Source organism: Narcine bancroftii, chromosome 11 (assembly GCF_036971445.1).
Source record: "Narcine bancroftii isolate sNarBan1 chromosome 11, sNarBan1.hap1, whole genome shotgun sequence".
Taxonomy (NCBI): domain Eukaryota; kingdom Metazoa; phylum Chordata; class Chondrichthyes; order Torpediniformes; family Narcinidae; genus Narcine; species Narcine bancroftii.
The window spans coordinates 34,308,823-34,327,358 of NC_091479.1; the positions used below are offsets into that span (position 1 = coordinate 34,308,823).

The window sequence follows — 18,536 nt, forward strand, 5'->3', positions numbered from 1 at the left end:
CAACTCTGATCTGAACATCCTTCAGCAGTTTCGACATGGTATCGTGATCAGCAAAGCTTTCCTACCCTTTGGCTTGGATCCCCTTAACAGAACGTGCCCCACCACTCCTGGACGCTGATTTTGTTTTGTGCGCAGACAGGACCCAGGAGTGCTGTTACAATGACCGTATGAGGGCTTTTTCTGCGTGGTGAAGAAGGATGGGTTTGAGTATACTTTGGACATTGTGGGATATTCACAGCTGTTTAGTTTGGACAGACACAACGCTGCCCATGTGGATCCCGCTTCACCCATTCAATGCCCCCAGCCCAGACAATGAGGGTGTCCACCTAAGGTGCATGCAGCTGCTGTTTTACTTTCTGGCGACGGTTCTGGGGGAGGTGTAGCAGCTGTGTAGCGGGCCGAGAGGGCAAGGTTCTTTGGCAGGCACATGAAATCATAAGGCAGACAGCTGGGAACTCATCCCTTTATTTGACCGCATGCACGTGGTGCTGCGTGCTGAGGAACGGCACGTTGATCTGTGATTTCCCCTGCCGGAAGGTACGGGACACTCACAGGGCTTAATTTAAACCTGTGGTCCTGTGGATCTGCAGCAAACTCATAAATGATGTCGCACCTTGACCCATGGAGCCCGGGACACGCTGTAAATAGAAGAAGCCTGTAAAGAATGAATAAAGCAGTCTTGTGTTGACTACCCTGGTATGTGTGTGTTGCTTTAGTAGCTCTATTGAAGTAGCCGCTACATATATAAATATTTGGAGGATTATTGCACTTAGAGGATACTTTTCATCCATCTCACAGCCTGTGGGAAGAAGCTATTCCCCAGCCTGTAAGTCCAGATTTTGATGATGGACGTGGTGAAAGATGCTGTTCACTAGATCAAAATGGTCTTTGCACTATTCCTTGAGCCTAATTTGAACAACACTCCTAGTGAATGTCATCTACAGAAAAAGGGAGGCCCCAGTGATCCTCACTACTCTGCATCATTGCTGTCTGATGCTTTACAGCAACTAGATCATCCAATGGTGCAGCCAGACAGGAGACTCAACAGCGCTCCTGTAAAATCTCAGGTTGAGAGCCATTGGCCTTGACCTCCTCAGCCACCTTGGGAAGTGTAGGCACTTCCTGACCGATAAGGAGGTGTGATTGTTTTGTGCTGTATGGATGGGAATTTTACGTGATTGTATTGTCTATTCTTGCTCTTTAACAATCTTTAGTGGATAGAAGTAGTCATTGTACTTTAGGATGTACAATCATGTACAGATTGTCCTTAAATAGCCATTTGGCCCAGATGTCTATTCAGTCCAAGAATACTTTCGATCTCAGGAAGATTTTGAACAATAACACCATTCATTCTTAAACAAACATTGTTTTTAATTTTCTTTAAACAAAAAAAAAACAGGATCAAACTTTAACTTATCACTATTAACAGCCTTCCATTACCGCCTTCTAATTTTAAGTGCAGGTGTATTTAATGTGTATAAAGTTCTTTGACACAACTCCAAGTTCACCAGTGTCTATCAGTTCTTATACTGTGCATAGAATTCAACATTTATGAATTTTCACCAAGCTCTGGTGCTTAAAAGTAAATGTTTACCCTCCAGGAAGGTTCTTGTTGGTTTCAGAGAGGGATTTCATGCACATTGGACACACATAAACTGATTCCCTCTGATCAGCCACTTTGGTGTCTTGCCAAAGAAACTTGACCAATCAGGATATTCCAGATGATAACCTCTTCTGCAAGTCACCATTGATCACCTTTTGTTTCCCTTATTTCAGGTAAAACATAATTTCTAGCCCGCCATTTCCTCTTGTATGGACAACAAAGTTTTTCAACAGGCTGAACTAAGAACTCACAACCTGTCTTCAAAACAAGATGCCATCTTGCCATCTCTCTCTCTCTCTCTCTCTCATTTTTTTTTAGAAAAAGCCTATTTGGCCTCTCCTCTCTGCTTGCAAAACATTAGAACAGCAAACTGGTACCAGCCAGATGACTGCACTGGACCCATACTTCTGAGTCCATTCATCTGTTGCTTTAAAAACAATAATCCATTTACACCTGCTTTTGAAATTCTTTAGCAAAACAGTCTCCTTGTTTTGTCTTTGCAAAGGCTCTCGGTGCCTGAATGACTCACTCTCAGCAAAGCTCTTGCATTTTAAATAAGAGCTGTTTTGTGAAGTGTATGTGTTTGTTTGTGACCTTAACGACTCCTACAATCCATCTCTTTCAAAAACATCTCTATATAAAATGTAAAATATATAATCTGTCACAGGACAGATGCAGCAGAGGAGTTGTGATAAAATCAATGGTGTCCTTGCAAAAAAAAGTGGGAAGAGGTATAATCTGGTGAGTGGAGTTTGTAATAGATTGAAACTTGAACCTCTCTCTATTTCAGGAGACAATTTACTGTCATGTAATTAAAAAGTGTCATAAAAGTGAAAATTGCTTTTTTCCTGCTATAAGGCAGACAGACGCACCCTCTGGCAGAAATTGCCTGAAATGCCTCTTGCAGTCAGAGAAAGACTGAGTGCTTTCCCCCACCTCCCCCCAACCACCCAAAACCCTGGGCGAAGTCACTGAGTGTGTGTGAATTCTCTTTGAATGCTCACAGACCATCCAAGTCATTGGCAATGTGAGCTCCACTTTTGAACCTCTGACATAATTAGGAACCATTTAGCACTCGCTCGTATCCCAGGTCTGATACCTGACACCCTTTTAGCCAGTTTAGACCCAGTCTCTAACATTTCACAGCCTGGTGTGAGTTCCTTGACTGCTATGTCCAGAAGCCCGCAGCCTGCGTGGGTTCCTCTCCTCAAGTCACCAACAGCCTGCCACCTATGTGGGTCTTTCAGTTACAGAACCCCTCACTGGTCTGCTTCCTTGGTCACTGACCTGTGGATTGAATCCTCTGCTTCTGAGATGTTGGTGGGGTGTGGTCTTTCTGTTTTCTGGTGCCCTGCACTAGTTGTCCGCTTCCCCAGAGTTCACGGTGGCAAGGAAATCTAAAAAATCTAAATAAAAAAAATTAACTAAGAGGAGAATCTCACATGTCTAGAGGGATGGAAAGGGCATTATTACAAATTGAAGCCTGATATTTGAATATTCATGTGCCAAATTTGCAAAAGCATGGAGTATATATTTCTCAAGCTATTTGTAATTTTTTCCAAAGGAATACAACCTTGAATATTTGCATGTCATCTTGGCATCCCTAAAAATATATGTATATCTGATTTCCAAGTAAGTGCAATACATGTCCTCATCACCGCTAACATTAATTTAACAAATTTCAATTGATATTTTAATAGATTTAATTTGGGCCTTGTTCATTCAATGTTTCCTAATAAAAATAAGGTCAGATTCTGTGGAAAAACATCTCCTATAACTTGTTCCATTAATATTGTAATTCTCCCCCAAAAACATCTTGCATTAGGACAAAGATAAGTTGAATGCAAGAAAGTTGCGACATCTTCATCATACCTAAAACATTGATCTGATAATTCTGATTTTATTCTATTCAATTTCACTGCTGAAAGAAATAACTGTAGAAGAAAAACTAGTTGTGAATTCCTTCCTCACTGCTGCAGTGTGGAACTCTGGTCAATAGTTCCAGATTGCTGATTTGAAGTGAATTAATACAACTCCCCGGATCATGTGATCTCTATTGCCAAATCAGCTTCCTGAGGAGCTTTTCAAATCCAACAGCCTGAGTCACCTGACTCCAGGTGCAGCTTTCAGATAAAATCCTTGCTGACATCTACTACATGACTGATGTAAAAACAATTATACTGAACTAATTTATATCTTGCATTGAGATCCTTATGTAGATCTGCCCATATTTGCCAATCAATTACAATATTCAGATCCATTTCCCACCTTTGTCTCAACTTATGAACTCCTCATTTAAAGGTTCCTACTTGTAATAAAGAGGACATTATCAAATATTTTTTTTAACAATTCCTATTATAAGGAATTTCTATTTCAGTACAACATGGTTGGTCCTAACTTATCCTTCAAATATGCTCTAAGTTGGAAATAGCAAAAAAAGATTGCTATGAGTTATATAATATTTATTTCTCAGTTGGTCAAATGACATTAATTGACCCCTTTCATCACAATCTTCAACATTTATTATCCCCTTACGAAACCCGCTGTCCAGAAATTGATGATCCTTTGAAAAAGATACGAGGATTTTGAATCCAAGCCATTCTAGGTGATGTACATCCACTTACACCAATTACATCATTTATTTTATTCCATATATTAATCAAATGTTTCAACAATTGTGTATCTTTATCACCAACCATTAATTTTGATTCCCAGTTGTACATAAATTCTTCTGCTTTTCCCTTTCCTATTTTATTTGATTCTATTTTAACCCTTTCAAAAAAAGAAGCAAGAAATCTCATTTGAGCTGCTCCATAACAATTTTTAAAATGAGGAAGCTGCAGTCCTCTCAATGCAGAATTTGCAATGGGTTATTTGTAACATGGGATTCAATCGGAAATGGGTTCATGTGACATAAAACCACGATGCTGAATGTTTTCTAAGAATGGAATACAAGAGGAGGATTTGTCTAGTTCTTCAGCAGGATATAGATCACAAGATATAGGAGCAGAAGTAGGCCCGTCAAGTCTGTTCCACCATTCACCCACTCAGCCCCACTGCCCAGCTCTCTCCCCATTACCCTTAATTCCTTGATGTATCAAATACCTGTTAATCTCTGCCTTAAATACAGCCAATGACCTCACGTGGGTTTCATGACCCACTGACAAAATCAATTTTTCCACATTTGTTTTAAATTGACACCCTTTTATCCTGAAATTATGCTCTCCTGTCCTAGAATCCCCTACCATGGGAAACATCTTTGCCATATGTACTCTGTCCAGGCCTTCTAGCATTTGAAATGCCTCTGAGGACCCCCATATCCTTCTGTACTCCAACTAGTACAGTCGAAGAGTCGACAATTGTTCCTCATACACTAACCCTTTCATTCCTGATATCATTCCAGTAAATCATCTCTGACCTTCTCCAACAACAGCACATCTTTTCTCAAATATGGCACCCAAAACTCTAATTCTGATTGAATGGAAATGCAATTCTCAAACGACACAAACACAATGGTTACATGATATTATGTCTTGTTGATATTTACTACTCGGGAAGGTTCTTGTTGGTTTTCAGATAGAGGTGTGTTGTTCAGGGAATCATTAATGTTTTTGTGACTCAACGTCCAAGCATCTGAAGTCCGTTATCTCTTCCGAAAAGGGGTGTGTACATTATGCAAACCAGATGCGATTCAGTTGCTTGCAAGTTTAGCAAGTGGGATTTTGATGTGAAATTGCAACTCACAGCGTCATTTTTGTGTTTGAAAATGCCAATGTGAAAATTTTAACTTCAGTCTTCTTGGTTTGCTTAAGTTTACAGAGGAGACGTTGCGTCAAGCTGAGAAGACAGAGTTGGATGCCCATTTGGCAAATCGGCTGGGCAAAGCAGAAAGCACAAAACGAGGGGCTGAAAAAATAATGAAGCAGACTGAAATGCCGTTGAACCAAACCCAGGTAAAGAATTTAATTTTGTGCAGCGTACTTAAGAGACCAAACAATTTGGGATTTTAGTGGTGACCTATTTAAATGAACAAAATCTGATTAGAATAGAAGTTTATGGAATGTTTGGAAGTTGCCACAAAAAAATGGAGCATATAAATTAGATAAATGAACAATACAATGAGCCTGGTGTCACAGTATCTGCCTCCCTCTACCGTACATCACTGTTGAACCTTCTCCCCAATATGAACCTGATGTCACAGTATAGGTCAGAGTTTATTGTACATCACTGTTAAACCTTCTGACTACAGTGAATCCAGCGTCAGTATATCTGTCCCAGTCTACTGTACATCACCATTAAACATTCTCCGCACTGTGAACTTGTTGTCACAGAATCTGCCACAGTTTATCATACATCTCATTAAACATTCTCCCCACTGTGAACCTGGTGTCATAGTACCTGACACAGTGTATTGTACATTACTGTTAAACCTTCTCACTGCTGTGAAGCCAATGTCACAGTAATGATCTCAGTCGTCCATACATCAGCATTAAACCTCTCTCCACTGTGAATCTGGTGTCACTTTGCCTGCCACCCCAATATGAACCTGATGTCAAAGTATCTGACACTGTTAATCGTACATCAATGTTAAACTTTCTCCCCTCTGTGACCCTGGTGTAATAGAATCTGCCTCAGTGTACAGTCCATAACCATTAAACCTTCTCCCCACTGTGAACCTGGTGTCACGGTGTATATCCCAATTTACAGTATATCACCGTTAAACCTTCTCCCCCCCCCCCTGTGAACCTGGTGTAATAGAATCTGCCTTAGTCTACCGTCCATCACCGTTAAACCTTCTCCCCACTGTGAACCTGGTGTCACGGTATATATCTCAATTTACAGTATATCACCGTTAAACCTTCTCCCCAAAGTGAACCTGGTGTCACAGTATCTGCCTCAGTCTACTGTACATCACCGTTAAACCTTCTCACTACTGTGAACTTGGTGTCACGGGATTGATCTCAGTCTATCGTACATCACTGATAAACCTCTTCCCCACTGTTCACCCGGTGTCACGATATCCATCTCAATTTACCGTACATCACTGTTAAACATTCTCCCCAATGTGAACATGATGTCACAGTATCTGACACAGTTTAAAGTAAATCACTGTTAAACCTTCTTACTACTGTGGAATCCATCTCACATTTTCGGCCTCAGTCTACCGTTCATAAACATTAAACCTTTTCCTCCTGTGAACCTGGTGTTAAAGTATCTGCCTCAGTTTAACGCACATCAACATTAAGCCTTTTTACTGCCCTGAACTCAGCGTCACAGTATATGCCAACATCAACTGTACTTTACCGTTAAAACATCTCCCCACTCTGAACCTGGTGTCGCAGTATCTCACACAGTTAATTGTACATGACTGTTAAACTGTGTTAATGTTGTGAACCCATTGTCTCAGTATCTCTTATCAGTCTACCATACATCATCGTTAAACCTTTACACATCTGTGAATGGGTGTCACTGTATCTGATACAGTTTATCGGACATTACTTTTCAACTTCCTCACTTCTGTGAACCCAGTGTCACAATAACTGTCTCAGTCTACCCTACCTCATTGTTGAACCTTCTCCAACTGTGAACCTGGTGGCACAGTTCTGCCTCAGTCTCCCGTATATCACCATTAAACCTCCTCCCCACTGTGAACCTGGTGTCACTGTATCTGCCTCAGTCTACCATACATCACCATTAAACATTATCCCCATTGTGCACCTGGTATCACTTTATCTACCTCAACATACCGCACATCACCATTAAACGTTATTCTCATGTGAATCTGGTGTCACAGTATCTGCCTCAGTCTACAGTACATCACCGTTAAACCTGATCCCCACTTTACTCCTGGTGTCAAATTATCTACCTCAACATACCATACATCACTGTTAAACCTTCTCGCTCTGTGAACCTAGTGTCACAGTATCTGACACAGTTCATATTATATCACTCTAAAACCTTCTCACAAATGTGAATCCTACTATAAAATAATACTCCCCTTCTAAGTCTCACTGTATTCGAATCCCACCTATTTTAAAAATTCCAAAAAAAAGAGAAACATCAATCCCAAAACAAGATACTCAAAAGTAGTAGCCCCCTAAAAATCTGGGTGTGGTAAAGTCCACAAGTAGCAGGTGACTAAAGGACTCAGTGTCACCCACCCCCAGTCAGACTTTCACAAAGTCCTGAAACAAAAACATTCAACCCAGTGATTCCAGTCCCAATGATTGTTCCGGATCGTCAATATCGAGAAGACTTTGCATCCATTCAACTTTTTTCCCATTCTTTCCATATTTTCCAATCTTCCCATTTCCATTCCCATTGACCCTTCCCTTTGGTGACAATGGTGACGATCACCCATTTCCTCGTACATCTGGCAATGAATTAGCAAATATTAAAGCATCATGGTCATTCTCAAAAAACTGAGATTGAAAATTCCCATAAAAATCTTTCAATACTGCCGCATAACGAAAAGCAAATTTATATCCCTTTCGCCACAATACTTCTTAGGCTGAATTAAATTCTCGGTCTCTTCTGATAATTTCTTGACTCAGATCTGCATTAAAAAACCCCTATTATTTTGAACCATCAGTGGAGTCTGATTTTGCCATGTTTTCTGCACCACCAATCGGAGTATCACCTCTCTGTCTTGTTATTTAAAACAGCGAATCAAAACTGCTCGTGGTAATTGGCCTGGAAACGGTTTATTCCTTAACGCTCTGTTCACTCGATCTAATTCCAGTCCATCTGGAACGAATTACCTGCCCTTCACTTCTGGGATCCATTTCTTCAAAACCTTCACCGGATCCGAATCTTCCATATCTTCCGGAAGACCTACTATCTTAACATTATTTCTACGACATTGGTTTTCTAATGAGTCAAACTTCTTCAATAATTCCTTCTTCTGAATCCCCCAATCTACAAAAGGATCTTCCACTATTTCCATTTTTTCTCTATTACGCTCCACTTGACTCTTGCATTCAAGAAAGCCTCCTCAATCTTTTTAAAATGATCTTGCACAGTATCCACTGATCGTGTCCATCTCGTAACATCACTCTTAACTACATTAATATCTTGCTTCATAAAAGTTATTTCTTCACACACAGTGTTCATTTTAGTTTTCATTTCGAAAATCCTTGAGTCATCTGATGAGTCATCTGCATTGACATATTTGCCATATCTTCCATGAGTTGAGCAATCCCTTCCAGAATTGGAAACACAGAATCCAGTCCAGGATCCATCACCTGCCTTTGAGGCTGACCTTCTTTTGCCGCAGTCCCCAGTTCTTCAAATTCTAATGAAGTTGAGCTCTCTTCTTGTTCCAAAGCAGTAGGTCCTCTTCCAGTGCGGCTGCAGGTCTGGACACTCAACAACAGCATGCCTATCTCAACAGTGAGCGACCTCGTCAGTTCACCGTCGCTCAGGCTCCCCCACAGCCCACACCTTCTCCAAAGGTTTGTATACCCTTGACGCACTTCACATGCCCGGTAGGGCCACCGACTGCGCAGGTGCGTCATCTGATGCTACACTGTACCTCTCCTGACCACCAGGCAATGCTGCAGGCTCACGTGCCTGTCCTCGTTCAGCTGGCTCGCCCTCACGCCTGTGTTCACGAGTGCACGAGTCGAAACCGCTGAATTCATCGCTAAGCTAGCGCCGACGAAATACTTAGCTGGGCAGGAATCCTCTGAGGCTTGGAGACTCCAGTCGACAACTCTGTTACTTCAACTTGAACTTGGCCTCAGTTCTTCAACACTTTTGTAAGGTAATTTCTTCTGTAACTGAGTTTTCGATTTTTTCACATTTGCAGCCATTTCGATCCTCCACTATTCCAAAGTCTATAAACAGTATTTTTAATCACTTTTACAACTTTTAAAATCGAGCATTTAATAGTCTAACTGCGAAAGGGTGGAACCACACGTCTACCCTCTGCACCATCTTGTCACAGTATCTGACATAGTTTATGACACTTTTAAACCTTCACATTACTGTGAATGCTGTCTCTCAGTTTCTGTCTCAGTCTACCGTTAATCAACGTTAAACCTTCTCACCCTGTTAACTTGGTGTTAAAGTATCAGCCTAAGTTTACCACACATCACCATTAAACCTTCTCCCCATTGTGAAACCGGTTTTACTGTATCTGCCACAGTTTATCGTACATCACTATTATACCTTCTCACTACTGTGAACTCGGTGTTACAGAGCCTGCCAGTCTACCGTACATCACCAGTAAACCTTCTCGTCAATGTGAGCCTGGTGTTACTGTATCTGCCACAGTTTAGTGTACATCATCATTAAAAATTCTCCCCAATATGAAGCTGGTGTCCCTTTATTCGCCAAAGGTTATCGTACAGCTCTGTCAAACATTTTCCCCACTATGAACCCAGTGTCACAGTAACTGCCTCAGTTTCCCATACATCACCAATAAAGCTTTTTTTTCCTACTCTGAGCCCAGTATCAACGTATCTACATAGTCTCCTGTACATCACCATTAACCTCCTCCCCACTGTGAACCAAGTATCAGTATCTGCCAGTTTATTGTACATCATTTTTAAACCTTCTCACCACTGTAAACCTGGAGTCACAGAATCTGCCTTATTCTACCATACATATCTGTTAAACCTTCTCAGTACTGTGAACACAGTGTCACAGTATCTGCCAAAGTCGTCGACTGTACATCACCGTTAAACATTCTCCCCAAGTTGACCCATTCATCACTGTTTTTTCCACCATTTATCGTACATCACAGTTCAACCTCCCCACTGTAAACTTGGAGTCACAGTATATTCCACAGTTTATTGCACATCACTGATATTCTTTCTCCTCGTTGTGAATGCGGTGTCACCATATCTGCATCAGTCTTCCGTACATCACCATAAACTTCGCACCAATGTGAACCTGGTGTCACTTTATTTGCCACAGTTAATATTACATTACCGTAAAAACTTCTTCCAACTGTGAACCTGGTATCACAGTATCTACCACAGCTTATCATGCATTACTGTTAAACCTTCTCACTACTGAAAACTTGGTGTCAAAGTATCTGCCAAAGTCTACTGTATCTCACCCTTAAATATTCTCCCAACTGTGAACCTGGTGTCACAGTGTCTGATACAGTTTATCGTACATTACTGTTAAACCCACCAGATAAGCTCCAGATAGCGAAAGAGAAGTTCTCGCATCTGCAGGAACTGGGGATCATTCGTCCATCCGACAGTCCTTGGGACTCGCCGCTCCACCTGGTCCCAAAAGCCTCCGATGGCTGGCGCCCCTGCGGAGATTATCGACGGTTTAATGACATGACAGTACCTGACCGTTACCCCATCCCTCACATTCAGGACTTTATGGCCAATCTGCATGGTGTGAGAGTATTCTCCAAGGTCGATCTGGTGTGCGTGTACCATCAAATCCCATTGCACCCAGATGACATCCCCAAAACATCCATCATCTCCCCTTTCGGCATGTTCGAATTTTTATGCATGCCTTTCAGGCTCAAGAACACCGCCCAGACATAATGCACCTCATGGATACGGTGCGCAGGGATTTGAATTTCGTGTTCATTTATCTGGATGACATTCTTGTCGCCAGCAGAGACTGGACACAACACAAGTCTCACCTGCACACCCTCTTCTCCCGACTGGCCGAATTCAACCTAATGATCAGCCCGGCCAAATACCAGTTTTGTGCAGAAGAAAATTTGGATGGGATGAAACTAATCCAGAATCCATTGCACAAGATTGGAAAAATTAGATTGAGCGTCTTCAAATACTTGGAAGTTTTGACGTCAACAGACTTTGGAGTGGCCACATTTGCTCAGTTACACCATTTTTCTGATGTAAGTGAAGGTGGTTTTGATCCTGTCAGTTACTGAGTCCTGTGAAATAACCCAAGTGCGAGTAGATGGTGGATTTGTAATGGGAAAAGCCAGAGTGGCTCCATTAAAGTCAGTCATCAGACCTTGAATGGAATTGACTGCTGCTATTATGGCGAGCAAAATGGACGCTATGTTAAGAAGAGAATTACAGATGGAGTTAGCAGATCCTGTGTTTTGGACTGATAGAACATCAGTGCTTAAATATATTAATAATGAAATCATGAGGTTTCATCTCTTTGTGACTAACAGAGAGAATGAAAACCTGGACAACAACAAATGGCAGATTTACCACAGGACAGAGTTTCACCTGATGAATTCCCATTTACATCCGTGGAAGTTGATTATTTTGGTCCTTTGCAAGTAAAGTGAGGACGAAGTGTTGAAAAACGATATGGAGTTATTTTCACTTGTTTAACTATGAGAGCAATTCATATTGAAGTAGCGTCATTGCTTGACAGAGACTCTTTTATTAATGTTCTTTGGCGTTTTATTCCTAGACATGGTCAAGTAAAAGAATTATGTTCTGATAATGGATCTAACTTTAAAGGAGCTGAACGAGAATTATGAAAAGTTATTCAAAATTGGAATCAACATCAAATTCATGATACATTACTTCAGAAAGAAATTAATTGGATATTTAATCCACCCATAGTTATGGGTGTTGTACGGGTAAGGGTTAGTTGGTTGTGGAGAACGTTTACAAAGGTCTGTACTGGGCAGTACTGGGCAGCAATGCTTAATGTTGTAATGGATGCGGAAGCTCTGGGAAGGGGTAAGGGAGGGGCTGGCCAGGAAGTCTGCAGATGCTGAGTCCGAGGGCAATGCACAAACATGCTGGGGAAACTAATGGATAGTTTTGTGAGGAGCAGGTCCTGCATCACCAGTCAAATTGAGTATTTCGAGGAGGTGTCAAAGGAAATAGATGAAGGTAAAGGTCTGTATGTGCTGCACGTGGATTTTAGTAAGGTGCTTGACAAGGTCGTCACGGTGGCCTCATTCAGAACGTCGGGAGGCATGGGATCCATGGAGGCTTGGCTGTATGGATTCAGAATTGGCTTGTCTGCAGAAAACAGATGGTAGTAGTAGATGGAACAATGACTAGTGGCGCTCAAAAGGGATCTGCTCTGGGACCCCTGCTCTTTGTGATTTTTATGAATGATGATGGGAGTGGAAGGGTGGGTACGTCAGGGGATGACACAGAGGTAGAGATGTTGTAGACAGTGTAGAAGGTTGTCATAGGTCATCCAGTTTGCAGAGAAGTGACAGATGGAGTTCAATCCTGTAAATCAGATGTACTTAAACAAGCAACTGGTACAGGTTTATTTCCAGAGTCAGTTTCAAGGGCACAAATAACAGTTATTCCAAAGAAGATTGGAGACCCATTAAAAGTAGCTTCATATAGACCAATTTCTTTATTGAATGCGAATTACAAGAACGTGAGGGCAGAGCACTTGGTTAATGGCAGGATTATGAACAGTGTGCAGGACAGAGAAATATTTAGATCCTGCTACATAAATCGCTCAATGTTGCTGTGAAAATTGAGAGGGAGTTTAAGATGGTGTATTGTGTGCTGGCTTTCAGGAGTCAGGGGATAAGTTCAAGAACTGAGAGGTAATGTTGCAGATGTATAAAATTCGAGTCAGACCACTCTTGGCATATTGTGTGCATTCCTGGGGCGAGAATACCAGAAGTCGTCTAAATAAGGTGAGAGGAGGGAACTTTAGGAAAGATGTGAGGGGTACATTTTATTCACACAGAAAGTAGTGGGTGCCTGGAATGCATTGCCAGGGGTAGTAGCGGAGGCTGGTCCATAAAAGGCATGAAAATTATTTTAATATGGGGACAGGAATAAAAGAAAAACAGAAGGTACTGGTGTGAGGGAGGGAAGGGTAATATCGTTGTGGGGTAGGTTCATATGGGTCAGCTGAAGGGATTCGACCAATCCATCCATGATTTGTCCAGCATCTTGCTGCCATGTCGTGGTGAACCAGGGTGTTGCCTGATGGAGACACGGTGCTCTGAGCTCTGCAGAGATAGATCGTGCTTTTCTCCAAAACACACTTCCTCAGGTAAAGCAGAGGAAGGGGAAAGGCCCTAGTGTGCAGGGGTAGGGAGGGGGGTGAAGGGGGAAGAGTTGGGACCCTCCAAAGTCATCGTGATCAGGCATCGCAGACAGCATCTCTATCACCCATATTTATCTTCCCAGGAGAAGGAGCGATCTCAGAGACAAGACACGAGTCCAGAAGAACATTGCAACCCAGCTGATCAGAGGTCGGACAACATCATGATGTCCTGAATCCCTCCCCTTCTTCTCCCTCTGGCCCTGCCAACCCCATTCCCTGCATCTCCCATGTCCCGTCACCCACTCCCCCCCCTTCTCCTCTACCCCTCCTCGATCCCAACCCCCTCCTGCTCACCTTGCCCTTCCCTCACACCTATGCCCTAACCCCAGCTCTCCTCCCTTCACCTCCCCTTCCCCCTCCCCCTTTCCCCTTCCAACCTTAACCTAGGGGAAGGAGGGGTCGGGGAAGGGGGTAGGAGAAAGGGGGTAATGGAAGCGGGTAAGGGTAGGAGTAAGGGGTAGGGTTGTGGGTGTGTAGGATTAGGGTGGGGTTAGGGGACAGCATAGGGGAAGAGATAGAGTTAGGGGACGTGGAGAATAGGGGGTATCAGTAGTGTTAAGGTTAGGGTTTGTTAGGGGTTAGAGTTAGGAGTAGGGGAATGGGAAGGGGGAGGGGAGCTGGGAGGCGAGCGGGGGAAGGAAAGGGGGAGGGGAATGTAATGGAAGATTTAAACCGTGTTTTATACTCTTGCAGACTTTGCTTCTGCAAGGCTGAGAACCTGCTTGTTTTTTACAATCAGCAGACATAAGCTAAATTCCACCAAGGGGCCAGAGATGCAGTTATCTGACAAGAGGACATCTGTGTACCAAGAACATTTAATGTTTCTACTTGTTTTGGTCACAGACTGTCAGAGGCCTAGCCTTGATGCAAAATAACATTGTATTCAAAGTGATAAGCTGAGAATTATATTATTCAATCGAAGCCTAATATGCTAGCTTGCTCGCTTATCTTTCTTACTGTGCTGGGAATTGGTGCTTGGGTAAGCAGTTTTTGGGTAATATAAGCCATGGTCCCGCTGCTGAAGTTTGAGACTCTCTGAGAGGTGGCAACATCTGTCAGCAAGAAGAAGAATTTCTGGAGTCCAGCTAACATCCTGGTCGAGGGAGGTGGAGAAGCTGCTACCGGCGCCCGACAACCTACTACAAGTGTGCAGTCGTTGCCTCGCTTCGGCAGTTGGGACCAGTCCAGGCGTTGATAAATATAATTGGGAAGGGCTTGCATATTGTAGTTTGAAATCAGCTTTTGAATTTGTAATAAACCTTTGTATAAACTGAACTGCTCTCAGTGCGGGTGTCTATTTTCTTTCGGTAGCTTAAACACTGTGACCAATCTCAAACGAACAAAGTGAGAAGTACAAGTTTATGCAGGACAGGGAACGGGGTGGAGGAAAGGGGAGGTGAACGGAGGAAGCCATCCCTACTCCCTCCCCTCTCCATCCCTTCCCCCACATTATCCCTGCTTATTTTCTCCTCCTTCTAGCAGAAGTCGGGCCTCAGTCCGGCCAGAACCTCCCATGGTTTCAGATCCTCCATTTCAGGAAGTGCCTTAGACGCTCGCTGCATGACAGACATCTTGTCTCTTCATTCATTCTGTACCGTTATTATTAAATTTAAAAATGGTTGGGTTTTTTAAAGCTAGAATCCAAAAGGCTGGTCCAGATAGACAACACAGAATCAGGCCCTTCGGCCCCTCTCTTCTGCTGGCTGAGTTGTAATCAGTCCATATTCCTCTCCCCGTTTTCATTCTTTGCTCCCATCCAGTTCAGGTTGCCTTGTCAATCTCATGACCTGTGGGAAGAAGCTGCCTGGCTGTCCTGCTTTTATTCCATATCTCCTTCGTGATGGCAGGGGGACAGAGATGCTCTGTGCTGGATATCTATGAGTCTATTTACAAATCCCATCCCTGCAAACAATCAGGGGTCGCTTGCCTTGAGGTTCCACCAATGTTACCTCTCCCTCAGCACTCTCTCATCAGAACACTACTGCACCCTCCTTCCCCTCCTCTACCAAGTCTCAGTATCCCGCTGACAATTCCAGTCAGCTGCCATATCAAGACTCTGGCCCACCTAAACCAATGGATCGATCAGCGCCTTCTCCCCTCAAGTGTTCGAGGAATCCACTCTCTCGCAATGTCTTGCTAATGAATGACCTGCATCCTCCTTCCCACTTGGTTCCTCCTGTTATCAGGCACCTGGATAGACCCCACCCTGTTGAAACTACCTGTGTTCTCACTGATCTCTCTGCGCCTCTACCCTCCATCCAAGGGTCTTGGTTGTCTTGTGGGGATGGTGGAGAACAAAGCACCAACTCAAGGAGATGGGGAGCAGTACAGAGACCCCCAGCTCTAGGAGACAGGGAGAAGCACAAAGATGCCCAACTCTTTCAATCGGATAAAACCTGATCATCAGTTGCAAGGTGAAAGGAACTCTCAGTACTGCTGCACGTGGGGCAGGTTTGGCCCATCCCCACACCTCCACCCTGGCAATTCCCAAAACAGTTTTCCTATTCTTGTGGGAGTCCATGTACGTGGTCAATCAATGGGGACAAGGGTGTAACCAGCATGGCCATCATTGTGTGTGGCTGTGCATGGAACCAAAGTGCAAGGGCACCAAATGGCGCTCTGTGCTGAGGTTCTACCTGGCTCAGGTGTTGCGAAAGATTTGTCTGGCCCTGGTGCCGCACAATGTCCCAGTCAGCAGGGCTTTGCCCTATCACCTTCCAGGGAATGGTTTCATAAACAAACACATTTGACCACAAAGCCATCAGCCAGTGGTCAGCAGAGAATTGCTGACACAGAGACTCTAGGCTTGATGGGATACTGTGGGGTGGTCCACTGAGCAGAGCATCCAGAGACATCCAGGAGGTGTTCCAGAGGGCCAAGGACTCACTGGCCAACACCACCCTTCAGGTACACGCGAGGCCAGAGACACCCACCACTCTCACAGTAGATGCTTCCAGCACAGCAGTAGGGGGCGCACTGGAGCAATTCATTGAAGGGCAATGGCAGCCCCTGGCCTTCTTGAGCAGACACCTCTGGCCACCCGAACTCAACTACAGCACCTTTGGCTGAGAGCAATCGGTGCTGTATCTGGCAGACTGAGGCAGGTAATCTGACCTCAGCTTCACAGTGGGGAGAATGTTTCACGGAGATGTACGAAAAACTGTCACAAACATTGTGACACTGGGTTAACAGCAGTGAGAAGGTTTAACACTAATGTACGATAAACTGTATAAGATAATGTGACACCAGGTTCACAGTCGGGAGACGATTTAATGATAATGAGATAGATACTGTGACAATGGGTTCACAGCAGTGAAAAGGTTTAACTGTGATGTACGATAAACTATGGCAGAAGCAGTGACAAATGGTTCACATTGGGGAGAACTTTTAACTTAATGTACGCTAGATATGGCAGATATTGTGACAATGAGTTCACAGTAGTGAGAAGGATTAACGGAGATGTACAGTGGACTGTGCTGGATACTGTGAAACCGGGTACACATTAGTGAGACAGTTTAATAGTGAGGTTCAATGAACTGTGGCAGGTACTGCGACACCGGGTTCACAGTGTGGAGGAGGTGTAAAGGTGACACGTGATAGATATATTGTTGCAGATACAGAGACACAGATTTAACAGTGGGGAGAAATTTTAATGGTGATTTTTGGGAGACTGAAGCAGATAACTATTTCACCGGGTTCACTGTGGGGAGAAGGTTTAACGCTGATGTATGGCTGACCGAGATAGATACTGTGAAACTGGGTAAACAGTGGGGAGAGGATTTAGCGGTGATATATGATAGACTGAGGTAGATATTGTGACACCGGGTTCACAGTTGGGAGAAGGTTTATCAGTGATATAAGATAAACTGGGGCAGATACTGTGACACCAGGTTCACAGTGGGAAGGGGGTTTAATGGTGATATACGATTCAATTTTGCAGATACAGTGATACCGGTTTCACAGTAGGTTGAAAATTTATCATTAATGTACAGTAGACTTAGGCAGATTCTGTGACAGTGGGTTCACATTAGGGAGAAGGTTTAACAGTGATGTCCGGTAAATGTTGGCAGATACCATGAAAATGAGTTCACCGAAGTGAGAAGGTTTAATATTGATGTACGATTAACTCTGGCTGATACTGTGACACCAGGTTATCAGTTGGGAGAAGGTTTAATGGTGATGTACAGCAGACTGAGGCAGACACAGTTACTCTGGGTTCTCAGTGGGGAGAAGGTTTATCAGTGATGTATGTTAAACTGTGGCAGAAAATCTGACAACAGGTTTCCAGTGGAGATAAGGTTTATCAGTGATGTATGATAAACTGTGGCAGAAAATCTGACAACAGGTTTCCAGTGGGGATAAGGTTTTACGGTGATATAAGATAAACTGTGGCAAATACTGAGACACAAAGTTAACGGAGGTGAGAATGTTTAACAGCGCTGTACGGCAAACTGAGGAAGATACTGTTACACCGAGTTCACAGTCGGGAGAAAGTTTAACGGTGATATACGGAGGAATGAGGAAGATACTGTGTGACCGGGTTCACAGCAGTAGTTAGAAGGTTTAACAGTGATGTACAATAAACTACAGCAGATGGTGTGGCATCAGGTCAACAGTGGGGAAAAGGTTTCATGGTGATGTATGTTATAATGTGGAAAATACTGTGACAATGGATTCAGAGTTGAGAGATTGATCAACGGTGATGTATGGTAGACTGAGACAGATAATTTGACAACAGGTTCACAGTGGAAAGGAGGTTAAACAGTGATACACGATTCAATGTTGCAGATACAGTGATACCTGTTTCACAGTAGTGAGAATGTTTAATACTGATATCCAATAAACTGTGTCAGATACTGTGACATCAGTTTCACAGTAGGGAGAAGGTTTAATGTTGTTGTCCAGTGGCTGAGACAGATACTGAAATGCATGTCCT

At 43.2% G+C, this 18,536-nt stretch overlaps 1 long non-coding RNA gene across 2 annotated transcripts; it reads left to right on the forward strand.

The window, feature by feature from the left end:
- Nucleotides 1-5,507: 5,507 nt before the first annotated feature.
- Nucleotides 5,508-14,901, forward strand: LOC138745161 (uncharacterized). Of its 2 annotated transcripts, none has more exons than XR_011346076.1 (3): nucleotides 5,508-5,556; nucleotides 13,684-13,748; nucleotides 14,294-14,901. It is a non-coding gene; the product is annotated as an uncharacterized lncRNA (long non-coding RNA). The 2 variants fall into 2 exon arrangements; XR_011346075.1 differs by lacking the exon at nucleotides 5,508-5,556 and adding an exon at nucleotides 8,843-9,368 and having other exon boundaries at nucleotides 14,294-14,900.
- Nucleotides 14,902-18,536: the final 3,635 nt, after the last annotated feature.